The sequence below is a fragment of the Stegastes partitus genome, unplaced genomic scaffold, assembly GCF_000690725.1.
Source record: "Stegastes partitus isolate 25-593 unplaced genomic scaffold, Stegastes_partitus-1.0.2 Scaffold689, whole genome shotgun sequence".
Classification (NCBI taxonomy): Eukaryota; Metazoa; Chordata; class Actinopteri; family Pomacentridae; genus Stegastes; species Stegastes partitus.
In genome coordinates, this window is record NW_007578420.1 from 169,048 (window position 1) to 186,954 (window position 17,907).

Below are 17,907 nucleotides of genomic sequence, written 5' to 3' on the forward strand. Positions count from 1 at the left end.
GCCATAATGACCATCGTTATATTTGTAGAAATAAGGGGGAAGCTTGCTTGCCTTAGAACACCTTCCCAACTGTGAAGTACGGGGGTGGCAACATCATGTTGTGGGGGTGTCTTGCTGCAGGAGGGACTGGTGCACTTCACAAAATAGATGGCATCATGAGGACAGAACATTATGCGACTAAGGGCAAAGGCAGGGGAAACCCTGGACAGGTCACCAGTCTATCACAACACTACACTTAGAGACAGACAACCAAGCACACTCACATTCACACCTACGGACAATTTAGAATCACCAATTAACCTCAAAATGTTTTGGGACTGTGTGGGAGGAGAACCCAGAGAGAACCCACACTGCACGGTGAGAACATGCAGTGAGATCCCGGTGTCCTCACTGGGATGCGAACCGGTGACCTTCTTGCTGTGAGGCAACAGTGCTAACCACCAAGCCACTTTGCAGCTTGAAACAACTCACTAGTTGATATTGAATTTAAGCCTAAACTTAGAGATAATTAAGGGTGTGGCCACTTTGAGTGTCAGGTGGGTACCGTCTACTCAGCTACACTCACACTCAGTTCTCATTTCTGGATAAGCCTGGTGTTTGGAGGAGTCACTAAGTGCCAAGACAATGGCAGGCAGAGCCACTGCACTGAACTTCAAAACCACTGTTAAGGAAATCTGTGGGTGACGTTGAGAAGGGGTGGTCCATCTTTATACACAGCCAATAGTTTGTGTAAAATGTGCCGATCGAGTTAATGTAGTGATTTGTCAGTTGTGAAGTTAAAATTTTGGCCTGTTTGTGCTGCTAGATGAAAATGTGCAGGGTCACCACCGATACTAGTTGTTATTCTGTGCACATCATGAATATCTATTTTACCATGGATATTTTTTTTACCGGGCGAAGGGTTGCTCTCTGCAGCAACACTTTCTAGCTTCTCTTAGGGGATCCCCAGTGAAGCCTAATAGGATATGTGGTCTTTCTTTCTTGGGGTCTACAAATTGGATGTGTATGGAAAACCTCCAGGAGACACTTAAATAAGATATCCAAACCACCCTAACTAGCTGCCAGCTACCATCCTGCGGGCCCACCAAAATCAAGCAAAGCCATAAATCTAGTAGAGCTGAGCCATGGAATTGTAACCCATACATATCTGTACAAACGTAGAGTCCATGCAATAGATTACCTTCATCAATGATTTTTTGTGAAAAGTCAAGAGAATCACCAAAGTAGCTATCCTTCCTCCTCTGAGAACCCTAAACATCTCGACAAAGTTTAATGCCAGTTCTTAAGATTCTACCTTTTGGACAAACATGGTTGACTAACTAACAAACACTACCGTCCCCAGAGCCATGCATGAAACTGAAAAATACCAGCTTTTATATGTGTTGGATGAGCTACAGGACATAAAGTGCATCCTGTGGAGCTCTGCGACCGGTGAGACGCTACCTACCTTATTAGAGTTGTTTACCTTTCAACTTCTGGGATCATGTGCACTGTTCTGTGTGTGCAGTAGGTCCCAAAGCTCATTTGTATAATGAGCTTAACTACTGGCTTTTTCTTTTTTTTTTTTTTTTGCTTTGATGTTGGCCCAAAGCTGTAAAATCAACACGGAAGTTGGGGGGAGATAAATGGCGAACGGTAATGGCTCATACCCCGTTATCGCATTTTGACTTGTGCTCGAGTTCACATGTTGACCCGTTTTACTTAATTCCAAGGAATCCAATCTGCCTTCTGCGATAAATCTGTTTTAACACATGACAGAATTTCTGGAACAGAGAAGCAGTGTGTAGCAGCTGTAGTCTAGTCCCTCATGACATCCCTCCTCTTGCCCTCTTCTTGCCTCCCCATCATCACACGGAGTCTTTTGTCTTGACAAGAAGACATGCGGTCGAATGCAAGCACCTTCTTCCTCCTCGGCAGAGCCATGTCTGCATCGTTGGCCGGCTTCCTGCCTGTGAAGCGGTGGGCTGACATTAGGAGAGAGGAGCCAGCTCCAGCAGAGAGCCACAGATCCTGGACCAGAAGAGGGAGGGAGTGACTCAGAGGAGGGAGGATGAGTCAGGCGTCATGTGCTGAGCTGGCACTCAACAGTCACACTGTCCTGAACGGTTTCTGTCCCCACAACAACATGCGCTATTATAGTCAAATTGAGCTACCTTTTGTCGGGCAGTATGGCTTGATTCAAGCCAGCTTTGCCTTAATCAAGTGGGCTGATAAACGTGTAGAAATTGTTGTTTTCGACAGTGAGATGCTGCAACATAAATGGAGTTTTCCCATTTTTCTTGTAATAGCACACACGTCTAGCTTCATTTACCACAGTGTTCAGTTCAGAGGGTCATTGCTGACAGACACTGTTGACCTAAGTTGCTATGCTGGGAAGCAGCTTGTCATTGTTCAGATGATTTCAAATAACTCCCCTCTGCATCATCTGAACTTTCAAATCAGCTCAGGAAAGAGAAACCAGTGGCGGAGAGTAACTAAGTACATTCACTCATGTTTACTCTACTTAAGCACAATTTTGAGGTACTTGTACTTCGCTGGAGTACTTCTAGTTTATTCTGCTTTATACATCCCCTCCACTTAATGTATTCGACAGCTTCAGTTACAAGTTACTTCTAAGCTGAAGATTTTACCCAATGGATAAGCTTTAAAATACATTCAAAGGTTTCCATTCTAACATTTAACATCCTACAAATACAGTGTTTTGATCATCGTCACATTTCCGATCTCTAAGCGTTAAAAACAACTCAGCCAAGTTGTCACTTTTCCCTTTAAATTCCTCACATGATCTAATTTCAAAAGTGATCAAGTATCTCAACAAATATCAAAGATTAAGTCCAAAACCTGAAAACAGATTGTGTATCAGAAGTTTGCTTTTTTGTCTTTCTTCTCCTATTAATCATGCAATGAAACCCTCAGATGTGCTGTCCCTGTATATAAAACTAGATATAAAGTATCTCCACCTGCAGAAACTACAACAGCAACAAGCTGCAGACACACTGATCTTTCAGTATTAGTAATAAAATGATGGCAGATAAAATAATACATTAGTCAGAGGGACCACACCCAACCTCTCACTTTACTTGAGCTACATTTTGCTGAACTTTCACACAAGTAGGATATTTTTTTTTTTGTATGTGGGACTTTTACTTGTAATGAAGCTCTTTTTAATCACTGCATTTGTATTTTTTAAAAATTTTTTTTTTACCAAAGTAAAGGATCTAAACACTTCTTCCACCGCTGTGAGAAACAGAGTTCTTATGACGCCCTGTTTATTTTCCTAATGAGACATTAAGGTCAGTTATTGCAGTGAGCAGCAGAACGGCTTCACGGCAGATGACTTCTTATATCTGCTGTAGGGTCTGTTTCTCCACTGATGTTCCAATAGCAGTTGTTTATTATGTCTGGAGGAAATTGGTTCTTATGAAAGTAGAGGGGTTTAACAAGAGACAGATAGCACCTCCGTCTGCAAAAGTAATGCATTTGAGTTCACAAGAAACACAATAAGAACTACACATGATGGTAGTACAATGGGCCGAATATGAGATAGAAAAGCAGCAAGACAGTGTTTGACGTATAAAGTGATGATTAATATTATCCTGTACGGTCTGTTGTCTCTTTTTGGTTCCATAAAAGGGGAAAGTAATGTGTCGTTTTACTTCTATTCCACCATCAGGGATGATGATGTCCTTATTTTCAACTCTCAAATGTGAATCAGTTCAAACTTCATGACATCTGTTCCAGTGACTCATGCCTCCCCATTTTAGCCTCACTCTCTCTCATCGTTGGGACTCAGCTCCAGCTGTGATGCATATCAGTATTTTGTGATTACATGCTCTCTGATGATAGTATCATAAATAGCGATGAAAGTTTTATGTAGTGATGTGTCTTGGTTTGCCCATGCTGTGTGCCACTTGCTCGCTTTAAGACCCTTTTGATCCATTAATATCTGTGAAGTCAAAACAGTTTTCGACATCTTTGCCAGCTCAAATTTCCCAAGCAGCTGCTCAGACAAGCACGGCACTCAAATTATACAAGACCCAGAGCGATAAAGTATAACACAATACCCCACCAAACATTTATTTATTCAGCTGGAGAGGGAGAGAATTACCCTAGGCGTGACAAAAGAGGAAAAGGAGAGTCATCCTTCCTCTTCCTCTATCCGTCATCCACTCCATCTCCCCAAGCCCTGGAAAATCCTTGGCCTCAGTGCCCGGGACCTGGGCAGCAAGGAGGAGGAAACAATGCCTGGAATGTGTAAAAAAACTTGAGTCATTCCCACATGTCAACCCCTGGCTCAGCTCCTCCTCCTCTTCCCAAAGTGCGCTGCCTTCAGGTTCTCCTCAGAGACTCTAAAATCAAGTTTCCAGCTTGAAAATGTCACTTGTCCCTCCAGTCTGAAAACAATCTATGAGTTGCTTTATGTGATTTTTATTTTGTTCAGGGAAATACCAGAACAACAAACAGATTCCGCAAACTGGTGTCACTTTTCTACATACAATATAAGAGAATTACACTTATTTATCACATCAAACATCATATTAACACTGCAAACCTTGGGTCCTAAGGTCAATTGCTTAAAAAAATGTCATTTCACTGTTACCACTTACTTGTGTTTTTATGTGCATGCAACTTTTAATTCGGATTAGGCTATTTCCAACGGGACCTGAAGGCAGCAGGAGGAGGGGATTCCCCCTTTTTCCAGCGGTCATTATCCCTCATGAGAAGCATTATGTCAGGAAAAGACTCAATGACTGCACTCAACGCTTTTCAATAAATGGCACAGGCACACACTCGCTGTGGCTGTGTGCTGTGCGTCCGCTTGTTTCCTTCTGATCGAAGCTGTCTCTTCCACACAAACAGGGTTTTGAATAATTACGAGTACTTGAAATGAATTTGTGCTTTCAAGCGTGGCCTCATAAATTAGAATCAGTGGATGTGACTTTGCAGCCATTAATAGAAAATACACAGAGTGATGTACAAATGTCACAGGCACACAGACACTACAAAGCATACGCAGAACAGAGTATAATGTGCATGATCGTCAGTGACGTCTTTTAAATCACTTCTTAAAACCCATTTTTACAGAAGTGCTTTTTGTGATGTTTTCCTTTTCTTGCTTATTGAGATTTTTCTGGCTTATATTATTTTATTTATATTTATTAATATTGGCGTGTTTTTACATCTTTTGTCGACTAGTTTTAACTTGATTAAATCTTAGTTTTGTCTTGCTTTGTTTGCTATTTTGCCTTCTGTGCACCCTTTTTTGTTTGCTTCGTTTGTCAAAGCAATTCGTAAATTGGTGATACATTAAGTAATATATAAATAAAGTTGTTTTTTTGTTTTTTTTTTACAACTTTTTAAACTAACTTTCTTTTCAACCTAGCCTCTATATTTGAACATATATAGTAAAATATTTAATTATATAATAATGACTCTAATTATATTGCAAATTTGCTGTGATGAACAAAAAAAAAAAAAAAAAAAAAGGATATTCAAGGAGTGAATATTGCAACAAAAACGGAAACAAACACAGTAGAGGGTACAAAATGCAAAATAAAACAAATTAATAGAGCCAACATCAACTGATACCAATAAAATGATAAACGTGCCAAAAATATCCAAGTGCAAAGTATATATACAAGCACTTACAGTCGTCTTCAAATTTATTCATACCATCTCATTAAAGAAGGAAAAAAACAGCAGCCACTGACATAAATTAAAATGGACAAAAGTAGTAATAGATAAAAACAAAATAATGAAAATCATGACATTGCTTTTGAATTGTGGTTCAACAGAAATATTATTTAAACAAACACACAAACAAACAACAACAGCAACAAAAAACAAGCATGATGGGACCTGTAAACTAATATTTTGTTGAACAACCTTTTGAGCCAGTCACTGCAATCAGGTGTTTTCTGTAACTCTCAATCAGACTTCTGTTCCTGTTGACAGGTATTTAGATTTTGGCCCACTGCTCATCAACAAAGTGCTCTAATTTGTCTGGGACAGTTTTCTTTTTCTTTTTTCTAAATTATTCTTTTAACCACAATTCAAAAGCAATGTCTTATTTCACCAAATTATAATTTAGTAAATTTTTATTTATTACTACTTTTTTTCATATTCCAGTTATTTGAGTGACTATTGTGAATTTTGCCTTTTCTTGAATGGAAGGGTATGAATACATTTGAGGACGACTGTAATTTCTATCCAACGTTACTGAACCTAACTGTCTTTCGGGGGCGGGAATTATGTACTATTTTTATTGATTTATTTTTCCTGTATTGCAATGTATTGCAGCTTTTATCTCACAACTTTACTGTCTTACTAATGCAGAATAAACTGCTCTCCACAGTCACTTTGGCGTCCCCTGTCAGCTGCGCGCTCCCGCCGCTCTCTGGCCAGCCCAGTATCCCCGGTGCGCTCGCTCCCGCGCCAGGCTGGTGGAAAAAACTGCAGCGGCTGTTGCTGGAGCCACGCAGAGAGAAATCACGGGCACTGGCAGTACTTGAGCTACAACACACTCGGATTTTTCGTTATTCCTGCCGTGGACGACGTTGTCAAAAGCGGGATTTATGGCCGCCAAGAAGTGGTAGTGTCGACGGGGAGATATTCGGCGTCCGAAAGGTATGGAAAAGTTAGCTAAAGGTTTCCTTTCCCCCCCAAATTGAAAGTGTCTCAGCCTCAAAGTCTCGTCAGTTTCCTTTCGGCTGCCAAGTTCCCAGTTTGTACAGCGGGAGGGGGGGAATGCCGTGTCTGTGCGAAGAAGCTAGCGGCTCTGCGTGGTAATGTTGGCGCTAAATGTCACATTTGTGCAGTCCGGAGGGGGGATGAGAGGACGGCGGAGAAGTTTGCTAGCTGTTGTTCGCCGAGCGGACAGATAGCTAATGAGACCGCCACAACGGAGCTGCTGCTGCTGCTGTCACAAGTTGACTGAGTGAGAGATAAACTACTGTCGGTTAAAAAGAAAAGTCGAGCTGCTTGGGCTCAGAAAGTTAGTTTGGCATACACCTGATTTGGAAACGAGCCCGCACCGATACACAGCCCGTCTGTGTTTACTAAATGGGAGAGCAGCGCTCAACTTACTGCTGACCAGACAGGGCTCCAGGGACCACCGGGGCTCTGCACGGGGACACGGCTTCATCCCAGAGACACCCTCAGCCTTCATGTGTTATTGTTATAAACGGCTGGAAAGAGGATGTTTCACTTTTCCCAGAATTGCCACCCTCCTACCTACAGAGCAGACTTTTATTGCTGTGCAAATTATGTGCAACACTGAAAGTCAAAATCTCTCACAATGTTACTGACACATGGAGCAGCTGGTGTCCAGTAGAAGGTGACTGCTGTTGGCCAAATTAAGAAGAAAAAAAACAGTTTATTATTATGTGTTTGGAGTAGCTCTTTATTTTAAATGTTGATCCATGGTGCCCCCTTGTCTACCTGTAAACAGGTGTAGGGGATCATCTTGTCTTGTCTTCCTTTTAAATCAAAAACCTGTCTTCAGAGTACACCTCCTGACATCAAAACCATGTGAGCGTCTTGTATTATAAACCTGATCACCCATGACAAGCCCATTTACTCAGAACCCCTCAGTGGAGACATGTGTCAGCAAGTGTATTACATAAATTAGCTGCTGTTGTCTACATTGCAGCGTGAAATCTTTTAACACACTGAGCTGCGTTTTAAATGCGGCCCCTCTCCACCAATGTAAAGAAGACTAAAATGACAGCCTACCACGCCGAATTATCACACGGAGCGAGCCAGATGTACTGTGCTTAATTTTCCAGAAGAAATTGCTGTCTTTAAATTGCTGGTTCTTGCCACCTGAAAATGGAGCATCGAGGCTCATACAGACGATGGCAGAAATTAAATGTTAATGCAAGTATGTGAGTGAGTGATTTTAGGTTGAGAGACCATTTTTAAAAATAAAATATGAGCAGCTCAAGAGGAGGATAGAAAAATGGGCATCGCTGGAAAACTGTTGCAGTATCAGTCAAAACAAAACTGCATGTCAAATGAAATCCACTGTGTCTTTTCCTCTTCTAAGCTTGGTTATTTATTTGAAAAATGCATTTGTGAAAGTGAGACATTCTTCTGTTTCAGTGTCACAAGTTCAGGCCAGTGAAAGTTGAACATTACAGCTCGGAACCTCATCCCACTGAAGACAGACACTGGGCTCTCAATAAATGAGCTCTTCTTTGTGCATTCATGTGGGACTGTAGTCGTCAGTTCTTGTTTTTACTTGCTCCTTCCTCTTGTTTTGATTACTACTCGCGAGTTGACAGTGTCAACAAAGGCGGGTGTCCGACATTGTTACTTCTTCACCTGTTTAAAGATTAGTCCAGCTATCAGATTTGCTTTCCGATAAGCGCCCTGCGGATGCGTGTCCCCAGTGGTGTGTGGGACAAATATTTGTTGGATTGTTTCCTATATTTCTGAATTGTGAACATACCTGACATTCTTTGTGGTGAGCAACAGGATAGTGGTGTTTTGTGGCAGTTTCAGTCTCTGTTTCACAGCGCTGCTAGAGCTTTCGTGATTCACAGTGTATTTGGCTGATAGAGATAAAGTCCGACAGCTGTGGGATAAATTCTGAAACGCTAAAAATATTTTGTGACATTTGTCATTTCTTGACAACAGTCAGAAACATTGTATTTGACTTTTTCCTTTCTGTTTGCTTATGACAGATAGCCAGCTGTGGTATTGATCTATGCTCTCACTGTAGTGTGTTGCAAGAGATGACATGAATGTGACATAAGTTACCTTTTCCATTACAGTGGACTCTTTTTTTTTTTTTTTGTGAATGTCATGGATGACTTATGGTTCTGGAGGCGTATCATGGAACAGCAGTGCAGTGAGGTGTTCAAATGTCCCTTCACATTGAGGACTGGGATGAAGCTTGTTTCTCTTTGCCGGATCAGTGATCCAGAGCTTCATCTGAACTGAGGCTTTCTACTATTTGTTTACCAAATACATTTTCTTTTGTCAGTTGTTAGTAAAGGAAATTGTAGTCTTTAAAGTGGAAACCTTTTTAATTGAAATGGCTGAAAACAGAATCATGGTGGAAAACTCAGAAGTGCACCCAATTCGTATGGAAGTTATTCAGCATTCAGTCGGGACACGAGCAACTGAGCCAGAGAATCAATATGTCTCACTTGCAGACTGTGGAAAAGTCTTTAAGTGCAGGAGACATGTTGGTTGTGTTTCTCAGTTGTCGATTTCACAGATAAGTACAGTACATTAAAGATTAATGAATGAGATCCCTTTTTATTTGCAAATTAAAGTGTCGTCTTCAGTTGTTCTACTGAAATATACCAATCATACGTTACGATACACTGATTCTGTAGCTTGAGCTAATGAGCTTGCGCTGCATGTATAAATATCATTATTCTTGTGCATACCAGCATAAAAGCATTTAACACATTCACTCATTATCATCACCACAGAAGTGAAACATGATATATTTTTTGATTTGAGTCCTTCAAACCACTTCTAGATGTTTATCTACACCACACATGTTTTTTTTGTCTGTAATGTACAGTCACATGGATTTTCAAGTAACATTATCCTTTACTCAGGTATAATGCTGTTTTAGAATGAATACACAGTAAATGCTTCTGCACACTTTTGCCAAGTCTTTCAGCATTAATTAGCACAAACATTTCCTGAAACAAGTGATTTTAACTCAGGCTGCACAATGTCTTGTTTCAGCTTTAACTTTAACTGGGTACCTTTTATTTACAAGCTTAGAGTTTGCTGCCCTGCAGGCTCCACATGGGCACAGCGAAATAAGTGAGGAAAGGGAGAGAAACACTGAAAGGCCGATTTGGTTGCAAAAATATACACAATGTCAGTTGTAATATTTCAATTACGGAAAGGATGATATTGACCAAAAACACGTACTCTATCTGTAGCTACTGTCAACTGATGCCAGAAACACAACAAATATGCTTGACTATTTAAAAAAGCACAAGGATCAGTATGACAAGTGCAGTGCTAGACCTCAAGGCCATCCAAGGCAAAAAAAATTACTATACTTTGGATGCCTTCCAAGACAAAGGTTCCAAAATGACCTTTTCAGCTTGTATAAAATAGATTTGTATTTTTAATGCAGATCTGTTCCCCTACAAAATTACTCAAATCATGCTAGAATGAGTAATTCTTTCCAAATGGATTTTTTCAAGTCACCTGGTGAAATCTCTGTGTTTTTTCATATCACAGAATGTAGCCCTACTTTTAACTGTGGTCAGTAGAACAATCCAGCTTGTAGAGTTTTTCCTCTCATATCTTCAGTCATTTCAACATAGCCTGCTGTAGATGTGCATGTACTTTCTTTCAGTCAGGCTGAGCTTTTTTGTAACCTGATATTTAAAGCAGTGTGTGCTTATTAGAAACAAGACCCATAATTGTTATGAATCTCCCAAATGTTTACTTTGCAGGAAATTTAGTGATATAAATAATCGGTAATTTTTCAGGTGACATAATTCATATGTATGTTTGAACTGTGAAACAGATCTAATAAGGACGTGTCATGTGACACCCTGACCTTTGACCTCTCCCCCTTGCCCTGAGCCAGGCTTGAGCAAGGTAACAGGTGTGACCTGCAGGTTACGAGGTGTACACACGCATGCACGCACGCACGCACGCACACACACGCACACACAAATCTCTGAAAGCGAGGCCTCAGCATACAAATGTGATTTTACAAACTTGTGGATATCAGTGGAGCATCACGTTTAATTTTTTATTACTGATATTCTTCCCTTGTGAGGTCAGGGGCAGTAGACTTGAGTAGAATTTTGAGGTACTTGTACTTCTTATTGTATATTTTATTTCCTTGCCATTTCATACTTTCGCCTCTCGGTGACTTAATCATTTGGTCAGACTGAAACATAATAAAAATAACTATGAGTTGCAGACTTTTGAGAAATAGTTGAAACAACAGTGAAATATACTATAATGAATGAATGATAATAATGTAGTGTATCATTTTTCTGTTGTTGGGCATTTTTATGCATTGAGAACTTTTGCTTTTGTGAGTTCATGTGCCTGAGTATCCTTATTTAATTTGACCCCGGTAACATTTTCAAAACAGGAATTTTATTGGTAGTGCAGTATTTTCACAGTGTGATATAAATACTTTTACTTTAGTAAATCATCTGATTGCTTCCCCCACCATTGCTATTTGCATTTATTCCATTATCTTGCTCACATTTTACACATGAATAGAACCCTATTTACACTTGACATTAACATGCTAGCTTCGTCCAAGTAACTTACCTGGATAAGAGAAAATGCACAGTAGTGCATTTAGCATTAATGTATTAATGCATGTAGCCTGACCACATTTAGAGGTAGTCAGACCTCGCAAAGTGATCACAGCTTAGCTCAATATAAATGCAGTTCATATAGTGCAACTACATTCTAAAGAGAGAATGTTTAAAGTTAGTCTTCTCCTTCTAACTAATGTAACCCTGACAAAATCTACAGGTGGTTGCAGGAAAGTTAGATGGCAATGTAAAAAACTAAAGCTCATACAGCAGTTGTGCTTCCAGGACATGTCATGTTTGTTGACAGGTTGACTTAACTGACATTTCACTTTGAATTTTTTTTAACACCAGTAAATGTAAATATCTGGATCAGATGTGTCCAGATAAAATATTCAGATACTGCTATAGGCCACACGAATGACCAAAATGAGCAAAAATGCTGCTGCCTTTCACATGATTTCAAATACTACCCCTTCAGAATGATAGGTTTGTGAAAACTGTATGTAATTTTTTTTCTTAGATTGGTAAGTAGGCAAAATGTCAAAAGTTCAGCAGTGCATCCCTGGAGACCTTTGCATCTCATTATTGAGGTTTTCAACTCCAGAAAGTTCAATTTCACTTCACTTTTTTCGCATGCCATAAACAACATTGTTCCCCTTTTACATCATCAGACATTTAGTCATATACAACAAAACACTCCAGGTTTTAGAAGGTCAGTGGAGTCTGATAAAGTGCAGTTTGGGCTGCGAGCCATCTCGAAAAACTTCAGCTCTGTCTGCAATCAAGGCAGAGCTGGAGCCCAGTTTTGTTTTGGAACTCTGGTCTTGACATAATTCATGTTGGCAGCTCCAGGTCGTGGCTTATACCGAGTACATTTTGCAGCTATCAGGCAATAACACTGCACCTACCAAAAGTCAGTGTAATGTCATGTGAGTTATCCAGGTGGGAAGATGTCAGAACAAATTAAAGTAATCCACTGGACTACAGAAGTCATCCGGATGAATGGTGAAACATGTTCAGTTCCGCAACGAAAAGTCCAGTAGATTATTGATGTTTTTGATTGACAACAAGTGTTTACAGATTGGCATATTCCCTCAGGAAATCAAACCGTTTCATTTGTTTGTTTTTTTGAAACTGAGGAGTGTAACCTTGTAAGGTGAGGATGCAAGTGAGATTTCAGTTTTTTACATCATTTATATCACTTGTTGCATGTGACAGTGTTGTGCCAGGTTGATCAAGTGTCATCAGTGTTGTGAGTCACTGACTGGAAGATGGTGGATGATAAAGGAGCAGATTACAATGGCTTTTGGATCTTATGTCAAGCCAAAAGGCATCTGTGTGTCTGATCTGTGAGGCCTTGGACATTAATTTCTCAGTTTGGCTACATGTGTGTCTATTTCTGTGATCGCATGTGTGTTATACATGTGCTTAAATGTGCATTAAACTAGCAAAGTGGGACAGGAGCTAAGTAAGCTTGGTAAAGATTTGTTCTAATATTATGCACGTTTCCAAATAACAAGCAGGTCTGATCTGCAGTTGATTGTCAAGTGTTATCATTCAGACACACGTATCGTTTCTAATTCTATGTCTCTAATCTATTATCTTTAGTGTAATGGCTTTGTTTTCTGTGTTGCCATTTGGTTTATTCAGTGTTCAAAATATTTCCTTTTGACCTTTTAAAGGAATGTTGACTTTGTAAACGTTTGTGATTATCTGGGAAACTCAAGGCTGTGGTTTTGCTGATAAGCTGTTAACTAGGTGCTGACCTCGGAAATTTAAGTCTAATGAGCTATTAGCTTAGTTGAAGTTATTTTGCAATGTTTCATATACAACCATTACTTAATCAACAGCAATGTTGGCTTGTTTAATTCTTCAATTAGAAAAGCAATCTATGACAGGTGTGGGCAAAAAAAGATTATTGCAGTTTTCCTAATGCATTATTCTAATAAGCGTCTGTGCCACAGCTGTTTTGCTGTGCATACAAATGAGGGCCACGAGCATAGCTTATGACTCTAATGACTTTACTGCAGCTAAAAGCTGGATGCTACTGCTCACATCTTGTCAAACTTTGTCCTTTCACCAAAGCGTGTGATTTAGAAGTGTGTCTCTTCCTCGTAGGGCAGGCAGAGTTCAGCTATTCAGCATATCCCAAACCGCCTTATTGGGCTAAAGCTGCTGGACTTAGTGATTTAATGATGTCAGATATTGTCCTCTTGAACTCAGTAGTGAGTGCAGGATAGACTACTCCTACCATCATCATCCTCCTATGGGGTCCATAAAACAAAGGCTGGACCAGGACCAGCAGTGACGTAAGCTGCTGATCATTGTTGACGTCTTCCAGACGTCTCACCTGTCTCTCTGCTTGTAAAAAGCACCTTAGTTTCTCGTTAATGTCTACTTAATAGATGATTGATGTGGGTCATGTCAGAGATTACTTAGCTGCAGCTTTTGGTGGTCAGTGGGAAGCCTAAGGAATGATAATGTAGCAGCATGGAGAAAAAACGCTAGACCAGTTTTGATTTTGAATGACCTGATGGTGCACTTTAGTCTCAAACCACTGCAGGATTTCACATTGGCTTGGAGACCATCCTCAGACCTCATTCCAACAGCACTTCGATGGATTTGTTATAAATATTTCTCAAGAAAAATTGTGGCTCTTGGCCTCAGACAAAGTCATCTCACTTATTTTGCTCAGACTTCTCATAACAGTATTAAATATTCGAGCCTTGACAAATTTGTGTTCTTTGTGCGTGCCTGTTCTCACACTGTGTATACACGCTGGCCTCATGTAGACTCTCTGACCCTGAAACCAAAGGCTTTACTTGAAGATTCCTTCAAGGGTCCAGCTGCGTTGCATTCCAAGCTTGATGTGTTCTGTTATTTCTCAAGCTCCCACTAACTAACAGAGCAGTAGAATGAGGGATAATAAGCGATGTTATGGCTGTAACCCTTAGCAGTACTTAAGGGGTCCCAAGGGCGACAACAACTTCAAAGTAGTTCATTTTAAAAGAAGGCAGCGACGTTGAATCTACTTTTATCAAAGGTATCAGTTTGACTATACATTTTTGTAAAGGCGCACAAAATCCAAGATATAGATTTCCTTATGCTTTGCTTAGTGGGAGAATCATCTGATCCAGTCAAAGCTGTTGTTGGTAACTTCATGAACCAGTCGTGTCAGTCAGACAAATTCGAGTTTCATAGGTAACATTGTTATGGTAGGTGTTGTAGATCCCTGTTCATAAAGACTAAATTGCAGAAACTACATCCATTATGTTCATGTATTTGTGCTTTTCTATGAGAGATGAGTTTGTTATGCATTACTAACATACATATCCTTTTGAATTTAGCTTGGCTTTCTACCATTTTCTCATCAGCTACTTTGTATTCTAGCCTGGCCAGTTTACACTAATGACAAATCTTACTATAAATAAAGGCTTGTTATTTGTGGAAAACAAACAAACAAAAAAAATCATTTTTGCGTACTTAATTATTTGTTTTTATTTTTAGCTAGAATGCTCTTGTACATCTAGTTCTGCAGTACTGCATACTAAATCAGTGAATTGTTCTTAGACTTTTAACATGCACTCTAAAGATTGTGTTTTGATTTTTCTACTAAAGCTGCTTCAGTGTAGACATAAAATGTAAGAGAAACCACTAAGTGATTCAGAATATGACAGCTCCAGACCCAATCATCCTCCTACAGAAAGCTGACAAATGGACTGGTAACATCGTCATATGGCCTGTGTATCAGGTTCATCACCTATCCCATTTATAATTACCAGTTCATCTTAGCAGTAAGACTTAAAACAAAATACTTGTATCACAGCCTTAATGTTTTCATACATTGCCAGATGTTTGACCTTAAAAAACACCATGAGGAATGTGTCATACCAGTGATGTGCGGTGACGTTCATGGATTTAAAAATATATAGCTGTATGTAGCTTATTTGCCATTTGATTGGCAGCAGTTTACAGGTTATGTTTCATATCTGCATTCTTTACACGTACAAACTGTAGCCCACAAAATGCACATTTAATTTGAAAACAACGTTATTGCAATCTTACCTTTACTTATAATTGAAGTCCATGTGCCACTCCTTCTGGAGAAAAATATCCATTACTTTTTTGTAAGCTTCCTGTCACTTACTCTGCAGCTGTGGAGTCACAAGAAGCATGTCTGGGATCACGAGCGCCCCCTGCCATAAGGGCAACAAAACTGCCTGCCTCGCCGAGAACCTCTTCTCAGCCGTTTATGATCGCTCAGCACACTAAACACGTTACACACATACAGTTGGTAACAAAAAAACACTGTACATTATTATATAAATCAGCTGAACTATGGAAAATCAGTTCATATAGTAAATGTGTTTGAACCATGTTATTGGCGACATCCAGGCAGCAGTACGCTGTCACTGCATGGCAGCCACTGCAGGTAGCGAGAGATTGCGCAATCCAAGGCACAATCATCAAAATTGGTGAGGCTAAATGAAAAAAAAAAACAAACTTTATATTACAAATCACTGGATAAATATAACCATTTAAATTATTTTATCGTTGTATATTTTTTTTCTTTCCCCTGACCGCACGTCAATTCAGTTCAATTCAATTTTATTTGTATAGCGCATATTTACAAGTCATCTCATAGCGCTTAACAAAGGCAGACAGAAACACCCAACAATCCAAAACATTTGGATTCCCTATAAACTTCAGCAGTCCGCAAGCAGTCTGCAACAGTGGGAAGGAACCGAAAACCCCCGCTTGGGAAAAAAAAAACTCAGACAGTACCAGGCTCAGGGAGGAACGACCATCTGCCTCGACCGGTTGGGTGGATGTAGGATGAATTATAAAATTTAGTTTACAGTTAAACAAGTTATTAGAAGTTATTGTCCTTTTGTAGCAGGAGGCATCATGGTGGGGGCAGCAGGATGCAGAAAGGTGAGACCAGCGGCTGGAGTTCAGGAGCTCCAGATCCAGAGACATCCACACTGTGTCATACAATAAATCTAGCCTATCCCAGACGTTCATTCCACAAAACTTAAATGATCCTGAAGAAATGCTCTCTCATCTTGCCTGTACTACTGTGTATGTATGTACAGCAAAATGACAATAAACCTGATTTGATTTTGATTTGATTTGAAATACTCCTTTTAGATCATAGCCTCCCTTGCTATAATCTGTGCTTTCTTTTTACCATGAAATATGGAAAGAGTGCCTAAAAAATATTTTTCTTTGCAGTTTTGCAGTCCCGACTCCTAATACCTCCCTCAGTCTGTGAACTAACACAGCTTCCAGCCTGAGGCTGGAACGGAAGATGGCCAAAAAAGAGCCAACAATATGTGGTGGGAGATCAAAATCCCTTGATGAATCCGGTTTCCAATTTCATTTCGACACAGAATGCCTTTAGGCTTGGTCCCACAGTTCTGCATTTCTGGTGATTAAATCTGGGTGTGGATGGACATTAGAGCTGGGAATCTTTAACACTTTCATAATTTGATTCCAATTATTGATGTCATGATTTGATTCAGAAATGATCTTCTGGACTCAGTTAAAAGACAGAGAGGCACTTTATTTTGGCTCTTACTCCACTGATCGTACGCCAAGCCATTGACTCTTTTCCTTTGCCTACTGACCTTCAGTTGAAACATATCTGACAGTTAAGATAACTGGCTTTGATGAGGGGCATGTCTGACACAGGCAGACATAAGCAGAGCAAGATCTGTGAGAGTATGCAGCTTTTTTATTTCAGTTATTTTTAAAGTTGTCTACTTCACATTTTGAGGTTGTATTGCTGACGACCCAAGGAGGTGCAGCGTTGGGTATGAAATTATTTGGATAAGCTGTTCTTGAGAGTCATAGAAAGACAAATATTAAACAGCAGCCAGGGACCGTGGTACTGCTGCGACGAGTCAGCACCATAATGACATCAGTGATTAAGACAACAGTGTGTCGCAAAGATGGCTGCACCTGGTCAAACCATGGATTATTTCCTCTGGGGAACAAGCTGCAGCTGAAAAACCTCACCTGTGATCATCTAAATTGTAGGAGTGTTTCAGAGACTCAGCAATCTGGTTCTGTAAGCACTGCAAACTGCAAATGGCTGCTCGTACCAGTACAACTGCTATGAACAAGCAGTTGAAAAGAAAGAATCATGGAGCAGTTTATCAAGACTCTAGTGATAGACAGCATCATCTTGTTTACCTTTTTCCCTCAACCAAGCATGATGTCGGCTGTTAGAGTCGTCATGACTCAGACCGTGTACTGTCATTAGTATCAAATCAAATCAGGTTTGTTGTCATTTTGCTGTATATACACTGTCGTACAGGCAAGATGAAAGAGTGTTTCTTCAGGATTATTCAACCAGCAAGTTTTGTGGAATGCACGTCTAGGATAAGACACTCAACATTCGCTGTCTCCTGAAGGGGCGGCTGCGTCCATTTGTTGAACATGGCAAACCTCTTCAGGTCCTGGTACGTCCTCAGGGACACAAAGACACACAATGGTGTGACGATAGTGAAGCCACAGATGCTACCCAGAGCTGGCTGTCTGTCTGTCTGCATCCCCTCCAACTGTATGTCCGTCTGGGATGGTGTCATGGAGCCACGTTTCTGTAAAAGCAAACACACAGCAGTCCCTCCAC

At 40.1% G+C, this 17,907-nt stretch overlaps 1 protein-coding gene across 1 annotated transcript in view; it reads left to right on the top strand.

Annotated features, from left to right (window-relative positions):
- The first annotated feature begins 6,458 nt into the window (after positions 1-6,458).
- The window catches only part of peak1 (pseudopodium-enriched atypical kinase 1), a 112,906-nt gene continuing 101,457 nt past the window's right edge, over positions 6,459-17,907 (top strand). Inside the window, exon 1 of the mRNA XM_008290649.1 lies at positions 6,459-6,627. The gene's annotated coding sequence lies outside the window, so the exon portion shown is untranslated. The remainder of the gene's footprint in view (positions 6,628-17,907) is intronic.